General features: G+C 38.6%; 1 long non-coding RNA gene across 1 annotated transcript in view; it reads right to left on the reverse strand.

Annotated features, from left to right (window-relative positions):
* Positions 1 to 19,132, reverse strand: part of LOC139355947 (uncharacterized) — a 268,335-nt gene extending 249,203 nt beyond the window's left edge. The window contains exon 1 of the long non-coding RNA XR_011607294.1: positions 19,045 to 19,132. This is a non-coding gene — a long non-coding RNA (uncharacterized lncRNA). The remainder of the gene's footprint in view (positions 1 to 19,044) is intronic.
* Between the last annotated feature and the right edge of the window lie 1,037 nt (positions 19,133 to 20,169).

A 20,169-nucleotide genomic window follows, 5' to 3' on the forward strand; every position in this document is an offset into this window, starting at 1 on the left:
GTCTCAAGGGGTTTACCTCTCGGAACAAACGCTTTACTTCCCACACCATATGACTTACTTATTCTCACGTATTGCATTCCAGTTCTATTGTTTGTGTAGTATCTGTTTTTCCTCAAAAGTTATTTGAGGACAGAGATCAAACCTTGTATTTATTCTGTATCTCTGGAGAATACTAACGATATAAAAAACTAAACCTAAATACGACTCTCGGGAAGAAAAAGAGCAAAGTGAATCACCAATTCAGTGACTGGCCGAAAGCAGAACACGCTATTTGGGTCATGATCGTCTTTTCTGGGCTTATTACATGAAGACAGAGATAAAACAGTCGAAAGTTTCATTGGCTTATGATCAGGGAGCAGGCATTACCTAATTGTCTCTTCCGTGGGTAACCCTGGGAACATGCGTCATTCCAACCTCTAGGAGCTGAGCCCTAGTGAAAGGTCTGATGATGGCTTCATAGCTACATACATTCATCTCACCACAGTTGAGAAACGAGTGATTTTTAAATAACTAATTTGGAAGCTATTTAAAGCCTACCAGTTTCCACAGCTGAAAAATAATGCAGGAAGGGCATGGATTGTGTCCCATGAGTGAAGGCCTTGAGCATTCTGAGTGGAATATGGGTGGATTTCCAGTCTCACTTGCTTTGCTGTATTTAAGTAGGTGGAAAAGAAAAGCAGAAAAACAAGGTGACTTGGAAATAAGGGTGAGTGCTTCACGGAGACATCCGGAAAACCATAAGATCCTAATGACTGTCAGAAAGGACTCATGGCTGGAAACCTTATATTAAAAGCAGGGCTATTGACACCAAAACCAAGAGTTGAGGAAAAAGAATGAAAGTAGCCATAGGAAGTGAATGTTGAGAAGCTGGTTTGGGTCATGTTTTTCTCTTTATCATCCTCTCTGGTTTTTCATTCTAATCCAATACTCAGCCTCTCACGAGCCACAGTGAGGGAGTGCCAGTCCCTCGCCGACATGGGCAATTCTGCGGGTACACTCTTATTTTGCAAATAGATTCATGTTGATGCACTTCTCCAGAGGTTTCTTCTGATTTCCACCAGGGAAAAGTGAATAGCCCTTCGTGTCTAGCATGTTTTGCAACCCTCTTTTGCCCTTGCTAGTTATCTTAAAGCTTTGGGAAATGAAAATAATCTCCTCTTAATCAAAAGATTGAGAATGCCTGCCAGAGGCTGCCGACCCTTCCGATATAAGAAAGAACTTCCTGGCAGGGAAGGTTGTTAAACGTCAAAATGATTTAGCAATGAAGGTTGTGGAATCAGCTCCCCTGCAAACCCAAGATAAATCGCATCCCTGCAGAACTGTTGACACCAGATGACTCTTGAACCGGCAGGGTAGACTATTCCTAACGCCAAAAATTAACTAGTATGAAAAACTGTCGATGGTACCAAGGCAAACATCGGATTTCTTCCAGTTCCGGGCAGTGGATTTGTCCCTGCAGTTCTCCGCATCCAACATAAAAGAAATAAATGGAGTTAAGCCTCAGCCTGACTTAAGCACATTATAAACGATCCTTCCAGACAAACCACTTTCTTACTCAAAGAGATTATTTTGTCTTTCATGGATCTTGCCCAATTCCTTAGTCTGTGTGGGCTCCAGGAGCCTCTCAAAGGGATGGAAATTCATCCAATTCTGCCGAACCTCTTAAACAGTCTGTAGAAGTAGTTGGCTCCATTGTGGATAAAAGAAAAGGGCATTTTTCATTTCTTTAAGACACTGCTTCTTTTCAGAGTTTTTATGAAATGGAAACAGTTACTTATTCACTCATTGTATGATTAATAAGGAGTAAAATGGGGATCCTAGCCCCTTATTCCTTTGGAAAATAAACAATAAACACACTAGACCCTGGTACCATCCCAGAAGGCTGAGGAGGAGACAAGCTACCCAAGAACTTGATAAAACTTGGCACATATGTAGATTGCTAGTTCCAAATGACAATTCAAAAACCACAGTGATGAACTGCAGGGCAGTTGGAACGATCCTAGCTCCTGTGCTACATTAGACCTAAATCATATTTTTCTGCATAACTTTTGTCTTATTTTTTGAAGAACGCATTTATTGAGGGCACTTTAGAGAAATCTACTAGCTTCATAGATACCAAGGCTTCTTCAAGCTCTCATTTTTCCTTGCTCTCCTAACCAGAATGTTGAACAGGCCCCAGACCTCCTTTCTTATAATATCAAGTCAAATCTAAATGAACTAATTTTTTTATTACTTTCTACTAGGACTTAGCTTAGAATCAGGTGTCTCATACAATCTGAAGACACTGGTAGTGGGGGAAAAAATAGGAAGTGGCATCCTGAAGGCTTCTATATTATAGAAAGGATTTCTATCGCAATTTTTGTACATGAGGGTTATGTGAGTTATCTAAGATCACATAGTATGTGACAGAGTCAGATTATGTCATCTTTTTTCTTTCAGTCATAACAGTATATGTTAAAGCTCTAAATCATTTCTATTTTATGTGTCCAAAACTTCAGTGTCTTATAAACATTTTTTTTCAAGTATCTGTTGAGTGCTTATTAACAGCAGGGAAGTATTCAAGAAAACAGTAGGGTTAACCCAACCATCAAATATACAATTTCTGGTCTAATTCATGCTATGTTCTCCTATCTTTAATCCATGAAGATATTTATAATAAGATATGTATAAGTAATAATTTTTACAGTGGGAGTAACCTTGTCTCATCTAGAGTCTCTCTTGTACTGTTTTAAAATTTTTTATCTAATTATGTGCTTTTAATTTCTTCTCATTCCTCTGAATTCTACATTCTTCCAATAAAAGAATCATTGTTTCATTCAAAACATAAAATTGATCATGCCATCCTTTAATTAAAGCTGTCGCTCCATTGCCTACAGCCTAAAAATCTAAGTCCCTTGGCATGGACTGCAAGAACCAGCATGATCTGGTCCTATTCTGTTTTCTCAGACTCATCCCTCATCATTCCCCTGTTTGCAAAAAACTACAAGAAACATTTTATACTTCTCTGAACTCACCAATCCATTTAAAGACTCTTTGTACAGTCTAGAAAACTCCAGTGTTCACGATCTGGAATAATTGTTTTGTTTATGTTCCAAATCAAATGCTACCTATTTTGTGATTTTTTTTACTACTTCCTACAAGCAGTGCTTTTTCACAGCTCTTTTTCTTTTGTGACTTTTTTATAGCATATATTTTTCTCTTTACTATGTTTCCCTTATTGAATTATGGACTTAAAATTATGGACTTAAAATAGTGACCTGTGTAATACTGTATGGACTTAAAATAGTGTAAAATAGTGTGTACCTGTATAAAATAATATAGCCTGTCTATGTGAATGTGTGCACACATGGGTAGTATGTCAATATGTGTATGCACACATGCATGTCTACCCCAGGCACTTAGTAGTGCCAACTGCATGATAGGCCTCAGTCAAGTTCATTGAATGAAACTATTGAGATGTGCCATGTTTATAGAATTCTAGCCAATGTCCATTCACCATTTACTTCTTCTGACTGAAATGTCCTTTTATGTTGGCATCTTCATTAAGGATTATCACTTATCTTGCAATTTACTCTTATTTTCCCCACATACATCTTACGTTTTTTAAGTTGCAATAACCAAAAATATACACAATTTCTGCAATTATATGCAGAAGAATAATTTTTATGCTCAAGTTGGCAAATCCCTGTTTTAAAGGAATGCGAGACTATGCTAAAAAACATGAAATATCAATACGATCTTTAAAAGGAAAAAGATATTCTTAACAAAATTTCCCTTTGAAGATTAAGCTGATGGAGAAAGTGATAAAGAACTGATTCAAGACACCCAGGATGATGCGGTGATTTCCAAGTTGGAGAGAAGGGCAAAGAAAGAAATACCAGAGAAGAATGCTGGCTACCAGGCTCAGGAGAGATCCCACATTGCCTTCACGATTCTCTCTTCTGCCTCTGGAAAAATGTTGGGAAATGAACCTTGGATATCAGGATTTATAGTGGGGTGTTCCCTCGGTTTGAGAACATACAAAAAATAAGGAGTTTTCGAAAGTAAAGGCAAAACATCCTTAGATAAGCAGGATGGATTGTCTCTAGATTTAAAGGCCTCCATACATGAACTCAGTTTAATTTACCTCAACAAGGAACACAGAAGCTACAAAGATAAATGAGATCCACTGTCAATACTCCAGTGATTTATGTCACAGTGGGAGAGCTACTCTTAAAAATGAGTAGTTTTATAGGATATGCTAAAAATCTGATAATGACCTGCATTTCCATCTCAAAACTAGTTTCCTCATTCCTGCAGTAGGAACAGTAAGGGAGAAGCAGTTGAGTGAGGACATCGTAAACATGCCATGTATTTCTGAATGGTGCTTCTGCCGCAATCTGAGTTCCATGGGAACTCAAATAATGTTCTCAAAATAATGTTAAGGAGCTGTTAATAAAGCAGCTATAGCTTAAACGTGTTTTAGAAAGCCTCTCTACATCTGTCTATTCACATATGTATCCTCACAAATAATACTAATTCGGGTTTTTTATTATGAGATATTACAAAATACTACAAAACATTTGGAACTTTAACTTTTCAAAAACTAATATAAGGCAAAAAGGATAAAAAATGCTATCTGTCTACCCTTTATGTATCTATCCATGCAATCATGAATCAAATACCCCAAATGACCACAGCACTACTTAAGGGTGTCAGAGCCTTTACATTGTTCCATTTTGTTTTATTTGGCTGGTTCACAAAGATTTAAAACTGCAAAACACCAACTCAATTTCTGTTTACGGGCCAGGCCCGGTGGCTTATGCCTGTAATCCCAGCACTTCGAGAGGCTGAGGTGAGCGGATCACCTGAGGTCAAGAGTTCAGCACTACCCTGGCCAACATAGCGAAAACCTATCTCTACTAAAAATACAAAAATTAGCCAAGCCTGGTGGTGCATGCCTGTAATTCCGGCTACTTAGGAGGCAGAGGCGGGAGAATAGCCTGAATTGGGAGGTGGAGGTTGGAGTGAGCCGAGATCGTACCACTGCACTCCAGCCTGGGCAACAGAGGGAGACTCTGTTAAAAAAAAAAAAAAAAAAAGAAAGAAAAGAAAAATTCTATGGACGATCAAAGTTTGTTGGCTATCACGGTGCATTGCAATGGTCTCTGTAAGTGATATTCTACAATGATGTAGAGTAGATTTTATTACTTTTGCTTTAAACTGACTACAAATGCTAAAAACAGAATATGCATTACATCTAGAATAATTCTGGTACACAGCTGTGCTTTGTGAACACATACAATAGCGGTATTATGATCACCTAGGTCTTTTATTGTTCTTTATTGCTTATGTAATACTTTAACATATATTAGAAACATTGATTTCTTTTTATTGAGGATAATAGCTCCAAACTCTGAAGTAAAACAACACATGGGAGATATAGTGTTTATGCAGAAGGTTATCTTGGAGATAAAAAGTTTGCCAGGCAGAAATGAAAATAGAATGATGTAAGAGTTAGCTTATAAATAGTGTACACACTTCATGAGCTCTTGAAATTCTGGTAAATACTGTTTTACTTTCCATTTCCGATTCTTTGAGAGTAAATTCTATAGGTGGGACATATAAAAGTATCAGAATCCCACTGGAAAAAGCTAGTAAAAGGTAAAATAAGGGGTAAAGAACAGAACAAAAGAAATCATACGTAAGGCAGAGCAAGAGTAAAGATTTTATAAAACAAAAACAAGTTCTAAGAAAAAGAAGTCATAGGGCTACTATTACTTTTTAAAATTCTTGTTGCTTTTAAAACTTATATAGTGAAATGATGACCACGATCAAGCACACTAACCTACTCACTTCCTTCCATAGTTACTTTCCGTGTATGTGCATTAAAAACACCTGCATTCTACTCTTAGCAAATTTTCAGCATACAATACAGTATTATTAACTATAATCCTTATGCCCTGCACTATATCTCTGTATTTATTCATAAGTACAAGTTGGTTTCCTTTTCTACTTCTCCCCCTGCCCCCCCTTCACTGTCCCTGGTAGGCACCTTTCCATTCTCTGTTTCTATGTATGCTTCTAAGACCATGTGGTACTTTTCTGTTTCTGGCTTATTTCACTTACATAAGGTCCTTCAGATTCTTCCGTGTTGTGGCAAAAGGCAGTAACTTCTATTACCTTTAAGAGACTGGAAGTCACGGCACTGATTACTTTTAGGAAGGAAGGAGCTTTACTTTGTGTAATAAAGGGCTGATACGATAGATTTTGGCAAAGAGGAAACATCGAAAGGGCTAAGACTGAGTCTTCTATTCATCTCGCCCCCTGATATTTACAATGTGCCATGCCTGGGTAGCCAGGAATGCATCTAGCGGCCAAGGAGGCAGCAGCGGGATTATCTCTGCGCTGATGCAGTTCATATCCTAGGAGGGAGATAGTTATATTCTCATGATTAGGAAGCCATTTGCAAACATAGCAATCCGAACAGCTGAAACTATTCAGACCTTTTTCAAACTAGGCATCTAAGAAAATCTTTAAGTTTATAATGACCATGGCCCAAAAAACTAAGAAATTCAAAAAGTGATTGACTGTGTGTATATGGTACATATGTATGCATATGTATAAATATATCTCGGAAGCACAGAAAAGATTGTGTGGTCTGCCACTTCCTCACCCTGGGCCCTTAGGAATTTCTAATCATTTAACTATTTTCTAGTGTGCCTGAACTCAGCCTCAGATGTCTCAATGTGCTGCAGGCAGCCCTTGTGATGAAACCAAATTAGTACCCTAGATGAGAACCATTGGTCCATTGCCACCTTAAATTGAGATGGAGAGAAAGATTTAAAGAAAACAGTAAGCTTCTCAGTTTGCATGGTGATTTCGGTATAGGAAAAACAAATTTAAAAGCATCTCTTTTGATATGTGGGGAAGAAGAATAGATCCTACGACATGTCTACAATAGAAGTATTACAAGAATGGCAATAATAAATATAGCAATAATTTTAACTTTCATTGAGGATTTCTCTATGCTCCTACGTTGTCTTTCATTTGTGTCGTAATAAACCTGAGCAAATACTAATAACTAGAATTAATCCTGTTCACAAATAAACAAAATTAGAGTGATCTTGCCACAACCAGAAAGTGTGGGAGGGGTTTGTGGCTAGTGATCTTCCGACCTCTATGCTGCAGAAGAGGCTGGCATCTTATGCCCTAGAAATAATTTCATACTACCTGATCTTACTAATATGAGAAAAAATACCATATTTAATGTATTATTTTTATGTTAGACTTTTTATAGATTCCCTTGTGGTATTCCTCAATCTTCCTGAGCCCCGTTTTCTTCTCAATTTATGTTCTACCTTGAACATAGGTTCAAGATCCTAACTCCAATGTTGAAGTGGGATTACCGTGTTAAGAATGCATTCTTCAGACCCTCAAAGCCTGTCAGCCAGTTTTAGCAGGATCTAGGAAAGAGGTGCTGTCTCATCTTAGACTCACCAAGGTATCAGAATTAAAGACATTCCATTTAATGTTATTTCAACTAGGCTTGTTTGGACTCATATTCACCAACTAATCCTTATTGCACACACAATTTAGTTTATCATTCAATATTTAAAATGGCCAGAGAACCCCAAATTTCACATTCCTTTACTGCTATACTATTTTGTGGATTTGAAAAGCTTGTGAGGTCTTTGCTTGCAATTGATTTATAGAATGTAATCATATCCAGAACTTCAAAAAAGATTGAAAGGGACTGATTTTCTGCACCTGCAACGTTTTCAGTCAGAAGCTAAATCCTGCTATTTAAAGACACTCCTTCTTCTCCGTGTGCTCTTATAGCCATTGTTATTCCTTCTCTGTCCTTCCTAGAAAGGTATTTGTTAACTTGTTGAATAAAAAAGCCCCATTGTTCGGTTCTAGGATCTACACAGTATATTAGGTTATGAAAAATTCCTAGCCTATAGCCTATAACTTATAAACCAACTGAATAGCTAAGCAGCCTAAATGTTTATTTCATTCAACACCAGCACTACTTTTAGAATCTACTATGTGAAAGGAACTCTGCTATGTATACGATTGGAGTGCATAAGCAAATTCTAGGAAATACTATTCAAAATCCTCAGCAGAGTTGGAAGCATCATCGTTTTAAACCATTTTATCTTCTGTGTTAACATTTTCCTTAGTTGATTGGGTTAAAATCTACTAGTCATTTACATTAATTGGCAGGTGTAACAAAGTTTACACTAATGCATCCTAATATAGTTAGATTTTAAATGCCAAATTATGTTAAACAAAGATTACATGTTTGCCTATATGTGTTCAGGCAGAAAAACAAATTACCAATGTGATTTCTTATTCAGTTTAGATGTATTACTTACAGAATAATTGAGAAGGTAGTTTATATCAGATTATTTTGTTTTTCCTAAAATAGAAATAACAATCATCCAACAATCATTTGCCTTTGCTCGTGGTTTCTTCCCAGTCTTAGAAAATCTTTTCCACAATGGTTGAACTAGTTTACAATCCCACCAACAGTGTAAAAGTGTTCCTATTTCTCCACATCCTCTCCAGCACCTGTTGTTTCCTGACTTTTTAATGATCGCCATTCTAACTGGTGTGAGATGGTATCTCATTGTGGTTTTGATTTGCATTTCTCTGATGGCCAGTGATGATGAGCATTTTTTCATGTGTCTGTTGGCTGTATGAATGTCTTCTTTTGAGAAATGTCTGTTCATATCCTTTGCCCACTTTTTGATGGGGCTGTTTGTTTTTTTCTTGTAAATTTGTTTGAGTTCTTTGTAGGTTCTGGATATTAGCCCTTTATGGAAAACAGTATGGCGATTCCTCAAGGATCTAGAACTAGATGTACCATATGACCCAGCCATCCCATTACTGGGTATATACTCAAAGGATTATAAATCATGCTGCTATAAAGACACACGCACACGTATGTTTATTGCGGCACTATTCACAAGAGCAAAGACTTGGAATCAACCCAAATGTCCATCAGCGACAGATTGGATTAAGAAAATGTGGCACATATACACCATGGAATACTATGCAGCCATAAAAAAGGATGAGTTTGTATCCTTTGTAGGGACATGGATGCAGCTGGAAACCATCATTCTTAGCAAACTATCACAAGAACAGAAAACCAAACACTGCATGTTCTCACTCATAGGTGGGAACTGAACAATGAAATCACTTGGACTCGGGAAGGGGAACATCACACACCGGGGTCTATCATGGGGAGGGGGGAGGAGGGAGGGGGGAGGGATTGCATTGGGAGTTATACCTGATGTAAATGACGAGTTGATGGGTGCTGACGAGTTGATGGGTGCAGCACAGCAACATGGCACAAGTATACATATGTAAGAAACCTGCACGTTATGCACATGTACCCTAGAACTTAAAGTATAATAATAATAAAAAAAATAAAGTGATACGAAAAGTTTAAAATAAAACAAAAAGAAAAGAAAATCCTTTCCACACTTCTGAGATGACAAATTATTAAACTCTCAATGTCTATCTGAAGTCTCCTCAAATCTGATCATCCTAACAGCACTTCTTACTCAAACTGCCTTTACTACTATTTTCTGTGCCACCAGTGACAGGAAATCTTCAAGCGCCTTGTGTTGTCTTGTTACATACAGATATTTCATGTCTTTCCACAGTGATTTAAATTTGAGGGCAAAGGTTGAAAAAAAAAGTGAGTGTTTTACAGATTATTAAGTACCTAATAAATACTTGATCAATTCATTTAAAATGAGTATCTATATGGATACCCACAGTTTAGTTTTATGAATTCTAGGTATCATTAATTCTAAAGACTTATACCCTTGATTCACTTGAAGTCCACATAATAATTTGGAAGCTTAAAAGGAAACTGTGAATCTCTAAAACCTTCCATTGCACCTTCAAAATATTTATCTCCCATATATTTGATAATATAATTTTTAATTTGAGGAAATGGAATAAAATAAAGCTGAGAATTTCCTTCAAACCAAAGACACCTTCTATCAGTTACCCAGCTTGCTCAGTGGTAAGTTCTGTCCACATCATCTCCTTGCAGTCCCCATTCAAGCTATTCTGAGACGGCAGGGCTGTCTGTTGACCGAGGACCACAAAGCTGTTTCTTTATTCTTATACTGTCTTCCTCCACTTTATAAGAATCATCTTGCTTATGTTTTATGTGCCTTTAATTTTGGTTCAATTAAGTGAACTTCAGATGGTTTACAACCTGCCTGTGTTGATACCCAAGTCCCTCTCTCTGTCCCTGTTTCTGTATCTTCTGCATTCTTCATGCATATTGTCTCTCTTTTCCATTCATCAGAATCTACCCTCAGTAATACTTGCACCTGTGAGTAAACGTGCACATTAATGTGAATTGAATATTAATGTACAGGAATTGTCACGTGCTATAGCAGCAATGGGAAATCAATTTCCTATTAATGAAAATGGCTCAATTATTGGTCTCTTTTTATTAAATTCTATCAGAAAAGAATGACTCAATTATGGTTCAGCAATATCATGGTAAACTGTGCAATTGCTGAAAAGAATATGGTTGGTATGCATATAAAGATGTACTTCAAACATGGCAATGTGAACATATGAATAAAATAATACCTATGGATGGTACGATCAAAATTAGTCAGAAAAATAAAGTGGTGCTGATAGAAATAATAGGATTGGTAATAGCAAGATAAATATAGCTTGAAGAGTTAGAGGTGGGCTGTTTATATATTATGAAAAGATCTAGAATGACACATAATGGATGCTTGACTTTTTAATTTGGGGAGGGTTTTTGGTCAAGGCAGTAATGAAAACTTTAATTTTTACTTTATATAACATGTATTATGTATCCTTTTTAACAATAGACCCCTACTACGTTTACTTTTTAATATAATAAGAGACCAATACAAGAAACAATTTTTTTTTTCTTTTTTTGAGATGAGTCTCACCCTGTCACCCAGGCTAGAGTGCAGTGGAGCAATCTAGGCTCACTGCAACCTCCACCTCTGCCTCCCAGGTTCCAACAATTCTCCTGCCTCAGCCTCCCGAGTAGTTGGGATTACAGGCGTGCACCACCACCCCAGGCTAGTTTTTTGCATTTTTAGTAGAGATGGGGTTTCACCACATTGGTCAGGCTGGTCTCGATCTCCTGACCTCATGATCCGCCAGCCTCAGCCTCCCGAAGTACTGGGATTACAGTCGTGAGCCACCGCGCCCAGCGGAAACGTTGATGTTCTTGAAAGACCTACAGGAATCTTTTGAAATCTCCAGTGGCCTCCTCATTCTTCTCAACTCTACTTTTCAACCACCAGCACTCAATTTAAGTACATAACTATTCTTATGAATCTTTAAAAAGTGTAGTGACATTTAAACAGAATAATGTTTTTACCATTTTTTTCTCACAACATATATGCTGTATTTTCATTGTATCCTTAAGGAGGCTTTTGTTCAATGCTTCTCAGTAACTAAGGTGTCAAATTGAGAAAAGTAAACAAGACTCTCGATACATTTCTATACTAGGGATGCCCAGAAACGAACATAAGAAAGAAGCGGCCAGGCAAGGTGGCTCAGGCTGGTAATCTCAGCACTTTGGGAGGCCGAGGCAGGCAGACCACAAGGTCAAGAGATTGAGACCATCCTGGCCAACATGGTGAAACCCCCTCTACTAAAAATATAAAAATTAGCTGGGTGTGGTGGCACGCGCACCTGTGGTCCCAGCTACTTGGGAGGCTGAGGCAGGAGAATTGCTTGAACCCGGGAGGCAGAGGTTGCAGTGAGCAGAGAGTAAGCTGAGATCAGGCCACTGCACTCCAGCCTGCCACAGCGTGAGACTCCATCTCAAAAAAAAAAAAAAAAGAAAAGAAAAGAAAAGAAAAGAAAAGAAAAGAAAAGAAAAGAAAGAAAGAAGCAATGTTTATCTCGGTGTCTTCCTTTTGCAGTCGGCTTCCTCCAGTGCCTGCTTTTCAGCACAGTAGTAAGTGGAGCTCTCCCTCACCTAGTGGAGCAGAGTGCTTTGACTTTGTTTCTTATTTCTGTTTTTCCTCAGTTACCATTCAATCGAAAAGCAAAACATGTAGACTTTTATTCTATTTTATTAATGCATCAAACAAAAACAGACATAACCTGATTGGAATTGTGGTCAAAGAAAAACAAAAAGTGGATTACTCTAATGACAATTCACCCAAGACGCATTTTGGTAACTCAAGCTCTTTCTGGAAAAGCTCTGTAGAGCTTGTCTACAGCCTTCTGTTTGCCAATTAAAAAATAAATTCTGCTGGCAATAAACTTTCTTCTAAAGGAGGAAAATAAACCAGGAAAGCCAAAGGTATTTAAAATGTGAAATACACTTGGAAATACAGTTTAATAAAGACTCTAATAAAAATCCAAATGCTACAGCCCTGCTTGGAAACAAAATTGGTGCATAATCCTGATGCCTGTTCCCAGAGGTTTTCATTAAGAACTATGCCTTTGCTTAGTTCTTATAAGTCATCTTCTTCACTGAATACTCCCAATTCTCCTGAACGGATTGACTGCCCTATGAACTCAGACTGGTTTTTTTTTTTTGTTTTTTTTTTTTTTTTTTTTTTTTTTTTTTGCCAATCAATTCTTCCATCACATATGAGAAACACATTTTTTAAAAGACAAGAAAACTTTTATAGAAGTTTTGTGTATGTCCAGCATTTCCTGCTCATTTTTACGATCACGATTTTTATCAGAATTCAGTGATGTCATTTATTCAGTAATCCACCCATTTCCACTTGTCTTTTTACAGCGTCTTTCATTGCTCTAGGACATACTAATGCCTCACGAGACTTTTGCAATTCCTAACAAGAGGTCTTTCTGTTCTTGTTTTCACATACCTCTTTGTGGTAGAACTTCAAACTTACCGCTCCCCATTGCAAAACACCCGCTTCCCACGCCCCAGCCCACCATCACCTGTGCCACACATTATCACACTCCACGTTTCATATACTGTAAGCATGACTTCCACGTACTGCCATCTCCGTATCTTGCTTTCATTCTTTACCTCATTGGAATATCTTCTGCCAGCTTCACAGTTTAAACCTATTCATCCTCCATCACCCACTCAAAAGCAACTCAGAAGGACTTCCAATTCCAGGGAAATTCTCTCTCCCTTCTCCTTCCCATCACTTCTTCTGAACTTGTCTAATTCAAATGTTAAATATCCTGTCTTGATTACCATTATTTATCTACATACTTTATTTTCCTTAACATATAAATTTTCCCAAGTGCAGGATTCGTGCCTGCTGTATTTTCAGATTCCTGGCCATGCCAAGAAGTGCTCAACAGTTATTACTCAACTTAAGAAATTAAAAAAGGATTCTGTAAATAAACACCTTTAATGTTATAACGGTGCATTTGAAAAGGATGATGTTTTAAGAATCCATAATACTTTGCCTATGTGGCATCATTCTAATTTGCAAATTGTGAGATTGAAATAGAATTATCCGACTTTCCCGAGACTATATGGAAATGGAGCTAATATTTGAGTTGTTTTGAAAACAGTTTTTACTGAATCCCTTAAAGCATAAAGTCTGTAATGCATTAATCTGTTAGTGATCCTAAACACGTCTCACTCATGTTGCAGTGGCCTCAGATTTCTGAGTCAGGCCGATGTTATTTTATCCTTCTCTATGATAGGAGAGACTTCCTCTTCTATTGCTGAGAATTCATAACCTTTCATCCACTTATGCTTTTAAAAATATAATTTGGGTCCTGTGCAAATACAGCACACACAGAATGTCCTTCCTAAACTATTCCCCAATATAAATTTAATCATGAAGTCATTAAAACCATCGTGTTCTTTCTTAAGTTAAATTCTCTTTCTCCGTCCCTCTATGGCCCTCTCTCTCCTCTTCTGCCCTTCCTGTCCTTCTCCCTTTTAGAGTTGCCCATTTAAATTAAAATATGCATGACAAGAGTAATACCTTAGTAAGGATTCAACTCAGTGACTCTTATTGAACAAACAATGCTGTAACAGATTCTGTGAACAAAGATAAACAAAACACAATTTCTGTCCTCATGGATGATAGGATGTGAAAAGTGTTACAATCAGCCAGCAGAGAAGCATGCTGGGACAGACACTCATTCTGCCACCCAGGATGTGACGGGGCTCCTAAGAGGCATTGATAAAGGAACAGGGCCTTCCACTGTTCTTTTCTAGGTGGGCAGCCTACGGGAAAGGGGATTTACGACAGTGGAAAGGAACAGTAAAACTGCTGTGGTTAAACGCGAATCACACCCTCCCAGATCAGCCTGTGGTAACTATCCCTTCAATAATTAATCTTCAATTTCACATTATTCTGGTGCACCAGCTGATCTTGCTGGAGGGCAGTGTGCATATAGAGGAGAATGGTGGGAGAGGAGATGTGATAAATGGTAAGAAGAAAGCAGCAGGCATCATGACAAATCTGGACCAGGAAGGAGGAGAGGCTGTCAGGGAACGTAAGGGAGAAGGGGCAGGCAAGACTGGTTCCAGTGACAGTGATTTTATTTTCCATCACAAAGGTAGCCAATGACAGCAAATGAAATACGGGAAAAATTTTATATGGCAATGCTTAGGAACCCCTTAGAAATCTCAGACTTAGTAATGTCAGTTTCTTTATTTGCAATATTTGAAAAACTCTTAGAAGTATTGAAACTTGAATCCCATAGGATATGCCCGTTTTTTTTTTTACCAGAATTATTTCAACTATATGTGGTTAGACATGTCTATCATTATAAACTATTAAATCTTTAAAATGGAGAGATGAATAACTCCTTATTAATCCATCTGCTAGAACAGGAAATGTTCCTCAACAGAAAGTTCTTGGAGTGGAGGATAAAAGATCTTTAATGTCATAAAAGTTGTAGACCATTGATTTAGAGTGTACAGTGAAAAAGATGAAAACCAGGGAACATGAGAAAGAATAAAAATAAAAAAGCCAGGGAAATATAAGGCTGACTGAGGGAAACAGTGTCTTATAATGACTATTTTTTGGAGAAAAAGAAAATGACATTTTCTTTAGCGCACACGGTGTCCCAAGGCTCTTAGGGCACACTGAGGTTTGTTTTGCCAGTTCTATGAACTTGAGCAAGGTCTTTAGGCTCAAAACCTCAGTTCTAGGTTGGCTAAGTGAGCACACCAGGCCACCTACATCTGGGGGATCACAAAACAAGATGACAATTGAAAAGAACCCAGGACAATGATGCAGGCATAATAGAACCTCAGCAAATGTTAGGCCAGAGACTCCAAAGCAGTTGCTAGACAGCCTCCTACCAAGAATGCTGCAGAAAATCTCCATCCACCCATCCTGCGGCAAGTGGGATGGAATGAGCTAAGAGTAAAGGAAATCTACCTGTTAGAGCAGAATAAAGTCCTCCATGGACCCCAACAATCAAAAATAATGAGCCACTAAAGTGCTTTGCTTGGAAAGGGGGAAGGCTATCGGTCTTTCATTTTCATGGACTTTAAACAGAGAGGAATCAGAGAGCAGTAGCTTTGTAAAGGTGCCTCAATCCCAGCTCTCACCTGCAGGTTTAGCTCCAGCAGTTCTACATATATTGACAATTGTTTTTAAAAGATGAATTTGCAGCCTGGTGCAAAAGGAAGATGGTATGAATAATATTATAGCCAGGGACCTACGGAGAACAGTGTGCTTTCGACGGTTTTGTTATTTAACTTCTACCAAAGCATCTCTATTTTCAGGGCTGACAGCTCCATTTCCACGGTCTCTGGCTGTGAGTGCAGAGCACTTGAAATTGCTGTGGATCGACACCTTGCTCACAAGGAAGGCAAAGGCGCACAGGGGCCCTCATGAGGAGAAGGGTGAGGAAAGGGGATAGATTTGCCCGGAACCCTTTGCTCCTTGCTTACTTTTAAAAATCAAACTTAATTCCCTCCTCCCAATTTGCCTTAAAATGTTTACATTTTGAAATTCATAAGCACTGAATTTGAAGACATCAACAAGCGCTACTTCCCCATCCCGCCTGGCCACCTGTTGTAGCTGTCTCCCTGTCACGGCCTCACTCAGGAACTGCTTCTCTTTCCTCACAGTTTGAGCCGGAGATGGGCTTGTCAGGAATGGAAATAGAGCTTCCTGCGATGCATGAAAGTAGATGCTGGACTGCACGGATCTCACAGCTTTGCAGAGAGCAATGGCATTCTCTTTCCAACTGCATAAATTAGAACTGCTGCACTAAGTCTGCAAAATTGAGCTCTTGTATTTCAGGACAGCCCGGAGAGCATATTTCTTAAATCACTTAAAGATTCCATAGAATTTAAGGAAGGCCTCTCGGCCTTTTCAGAGAGGTGCAGATGACACAGGGATCATGGTATACATCGCCTTTTGTCTCCTCGGCGGGGAAAACCCACTGCCCCAATGCTGCCCAAGACGATCTTACAAAATCAGCGTGCGTGTGTGCCCACTTCTCCAAAAACAAACAAAAACGGACTAAAAATAACTTTCATCCTAGACAGAAGAGAAAATGTCCAGGGTCTCAGTTGTAGAAAAACAAAACGGCAGCGTGCTGCTCTAAAGGGACACGGATAGCAAGCAGGCCAGGTGTCCTTCCAGAGCCTTCTGCAGAGCAGGTGCTCAGCACAGCCAGTCATTTCTGCAAGTCAGTGTCGCCTGTGCCATGGACATCTTCACAAAGTAATAACAAGAGCTACATTCATGAAACCTTCCTATATTCTTTAAGAACTCGGCATGCATTAACTCAGAGAACCCTTAACCCCTTTCCCATTTGCCTTAAGAAATGAGCCCTGGCAGTGAGCTGCACTGTTTTTTGTGTTTGTTTGTTTGTTTTCCCTAAACGGGAAATAGGATAAAACAGTCTGCTGAGTGGAATAGTCGTATTATCCTCATTTTACTTTACCGAGAGATTACATAAGAGCCCAGGGTCTCAGGACCCATAAGTGCAGAAGGAGTCTGGCTCGTGAGCCCAGACTCTTCACTTCCAAACTGCATCAATAACATGGATAAAGTCAGGAGTGACAGATGAACTGTGACAAGGAAATGCAGTCTGTGGACTTGACGTCTGTGCTCTCACCAACTGGACCATTATATCTCTTGATCTTTTAATGCTCAGCATTCAGCACAGTGGCCAGTCAATGGTGGGTGTTGAACAAGAGTGTGTTGCATGAATCAATGGGAAGAGGGCCCTTGGTGATAGCACTGTTGATGAAGAGCCAGAATCAGTGAAACACGTGAAAGGCTCCCAGCGGACTCTTCACAATCCTAGGACAATGTTGGATGAGTACAGAGAATCTCGGCCTACTGGTAGATTGATTAAAACACTCCCAAGATAATTCAAACAACTCAATGTCAGCTGACTTAACATTGCGGTCCCAAAGTACATATCTAATTAGCAATTGACCTAAAATATTTACACACAAACACAATGAGAAGAATACTTCTGCGAGTATTCTGTATGCCCAATAAACGTTAAGGAATGTTAAGCTTATCTATAATCTATATATCTGTGTATCTATCATCTATCTACCATCATCTATGATCTATCTATCATCTATATGTCTACCTATCTACCTAACATCTATTACCTATCTGTATCAACATGCCTACCTGTCTATCATTTATGACCTGTCTGGCTTTCTATCTGTGTATCTTTCTGGGGAGAGGGAGTGGCAGGTACATTTATTAACATGTGCTGAATTTCCATTGTGTCCTGTGCAGCACATGTTAATACTACTCTATATTAACACTGCAAAAAACAGCGAGATATTTAGAAAAACAACTTCATATATCTGAAAATTAGAATATTGGCATTTGGAATTTTGGACTGGATGATCGAAAGAAGGTTTACTTGCTTTGGAGTATGTCCTATAAATATATGTCAAATGATTAAAGATTATTGTCAATTAGTGAATCTCTTTTCAGGGAGGTATTTTAGTTCTTTTAATTTATTATGGCACAAAATAATGTTTAAATCTTAGCTACAGGCTGTTATAAACTGTAAGCCAAAACAACATACTTAAGATGTGTCCAATGGTTAATTACAAATTAATGCTTCTAAAAATAAGAAATTAGTCACTAAAAGTCAACTCTGTTACTAAAGAGTAGGCTAAAAATGGAAAGAACATGATTATCGAATTGTTGGGAAGTGAATACAAATTAGATGACAATTGTTCACGTCCTTCTATTTCCTCTCACATGTAACAAGGGCAGTATTCTTGACCTCTACTTCCCAGAAACGGTAAGGAGATTAATTAGCACCTGTGAAGGTTTTGTACTATCTTGGGTCAGAGAAAAGTAATGGTACCTTATTCTTCAAGTATTGTTTCATTTGAATCACAAATAAGGAATTTTTTTTTTAACTAAATGTATAACTTCTAATAATGACTGAATTCCAGGAGGATTAAAAAACAACTCTACTGGGTTTTCCACACTCTATCAAAGTAAGACTTCTTTTGTCTTAACTATCACTCTGGAGAATGTTAGATGCAACATGGTTTCCTTTTCCTACAGAGGGTAAACATACTGAAGCATGATTTTAAAAGAATTTCAGAAGGATCTGTAATACAAAGTCACATTGAACGTTGAGCACTAATATTATTCTTTAGAGAATTGATGTCTAGGCTAATGCACTGCGACCCCTGGGGATTTGTTTTCAAGTAAGGGTAATGGTTCTCAAACTTGAACAAGCAGTGGGATCACCTGCGGGGTCTATCACAAACCGAGTTCCTGATTCAGTAAATCCAGGGAGGGAACTGACGATTTGAATTTCTAACAAGCTCCAGGTGATACTGCTCTCTGCAGATCAGAATTTGAGAAAGACTACATTAGGGAGTTCAGTGATTTCCAAACTGGAGTCCATTTTATTTACCCAGAGAATTTTTTCTTTAAATGCAGATTCCTGAGTCTAGCCTGAGTTTATGGAATCAAAATTTCCAGAGTGCAAGACTTAATCATTTGCACTAGTTTTAAGCTCACCAGGTAACCCTGTGTGTTAGTCCATTTTCATACTGCTATAAAGAACTGCCCGCTACTGAGTAATTTATAAAGAAAAGACGTTTAATTGACTCACAGTTCAGCATGGCTGGGGAGGCCTCAGGAAACGTAGTCACGGCAGAAGAGGAAGCGAGACACCTTCTTCGCAAGGCACAGGAAATGAAAGCGCCCAGTGAAGAGGGAAGAGCCCCTTATACAATCATCAGATCTCGCGAGAACTCACTCACTAGCAACTTGCCGGGAAACCTCCTCCATGATTCAGTTACTTCCACCTGTCTCTCCCTTGACATGTAGGAATTAGGAGGATTGCAATTCAATGTGAGATATTGGGTGGAGGCACAGCCAAACATATCACCTTGATGCACAGGCTCAAAAACAGGTGAGTCAAATCATGCTATTTAGAGCTGTTGAACCCCATAGCGAAGGCTTGAATCAACTCTTTGGTTTATGCCTTCAGAATCTCAGCCTTACTTGTCTGTGGTCACTTCCTGCTTTGATATGCTTGCTAGTGATGTTGCCATTTGGGGTGCTGTAATTTCCTAGAATACTGCAATATTCAGTCTTACAGAAAAGACCTTTCATTTGTTCTGTGAGGCACCCAAGGCACAAAAGAGTCAGAGTAGCACAGGATCTGTTTAAAATGCAGACCCTGAAATTAGGCTTCCTGGGTTGAACCTGGCTGCCACTTATCAACTATGCTAACCTTGGGGAAAGCTTGTAAACTCTCTAAGTCCTACAGTTTTCTCATCTGTGAGATGTGGGTAATAGTGCCTTCCTAAGAAGACTCGTGTAAGCATTAAATTGGTTAATATCTACAACGTGCCCAGAGTAGAGCCTGGGTCTATTTTGTGTTATGGACTTTTTTTTTTCTAATGTATGATTGGAGGCTATTGGGTAAGAGATTTTAGCTCTGCTAAAACCTTTCAAACAGTATTTTGTTAAAGTAGACTATATTCTTTCAAAGCATGTTGAAAAATAGCTGGCATTCAAATATAGGGCGGGAAATCTATGAATCAGGGTATTGTGGATGCTGTACATGATTGATGAGAAAACAACAGGACATTTCAAATAACCCAGAAAGACAGATCCACAGGGACGTGCCTGAGGATTATTTCCAAATCCTTGGCTAACCCGGGGCTCTCTCTCCCTTGAACTGCTGGATGTCTCCCGCTGCTCAGGTGATGTGATCGCACACGAGATC

Source organism: Macaca nemestrina, chromosome 8, assembly GCF_043159975.1.
Source record: "Macaca nemestrina isolate mMacNem1 chromosome 8, mMacNem.hap1, whole genome shotgun sequence".
Taxonomy (NCBI): Eukaryota; Metazoa; Chordata; class Mammalia; order Primates; family Cercopithecidae; genus Macaca; species Macaca nemestrina.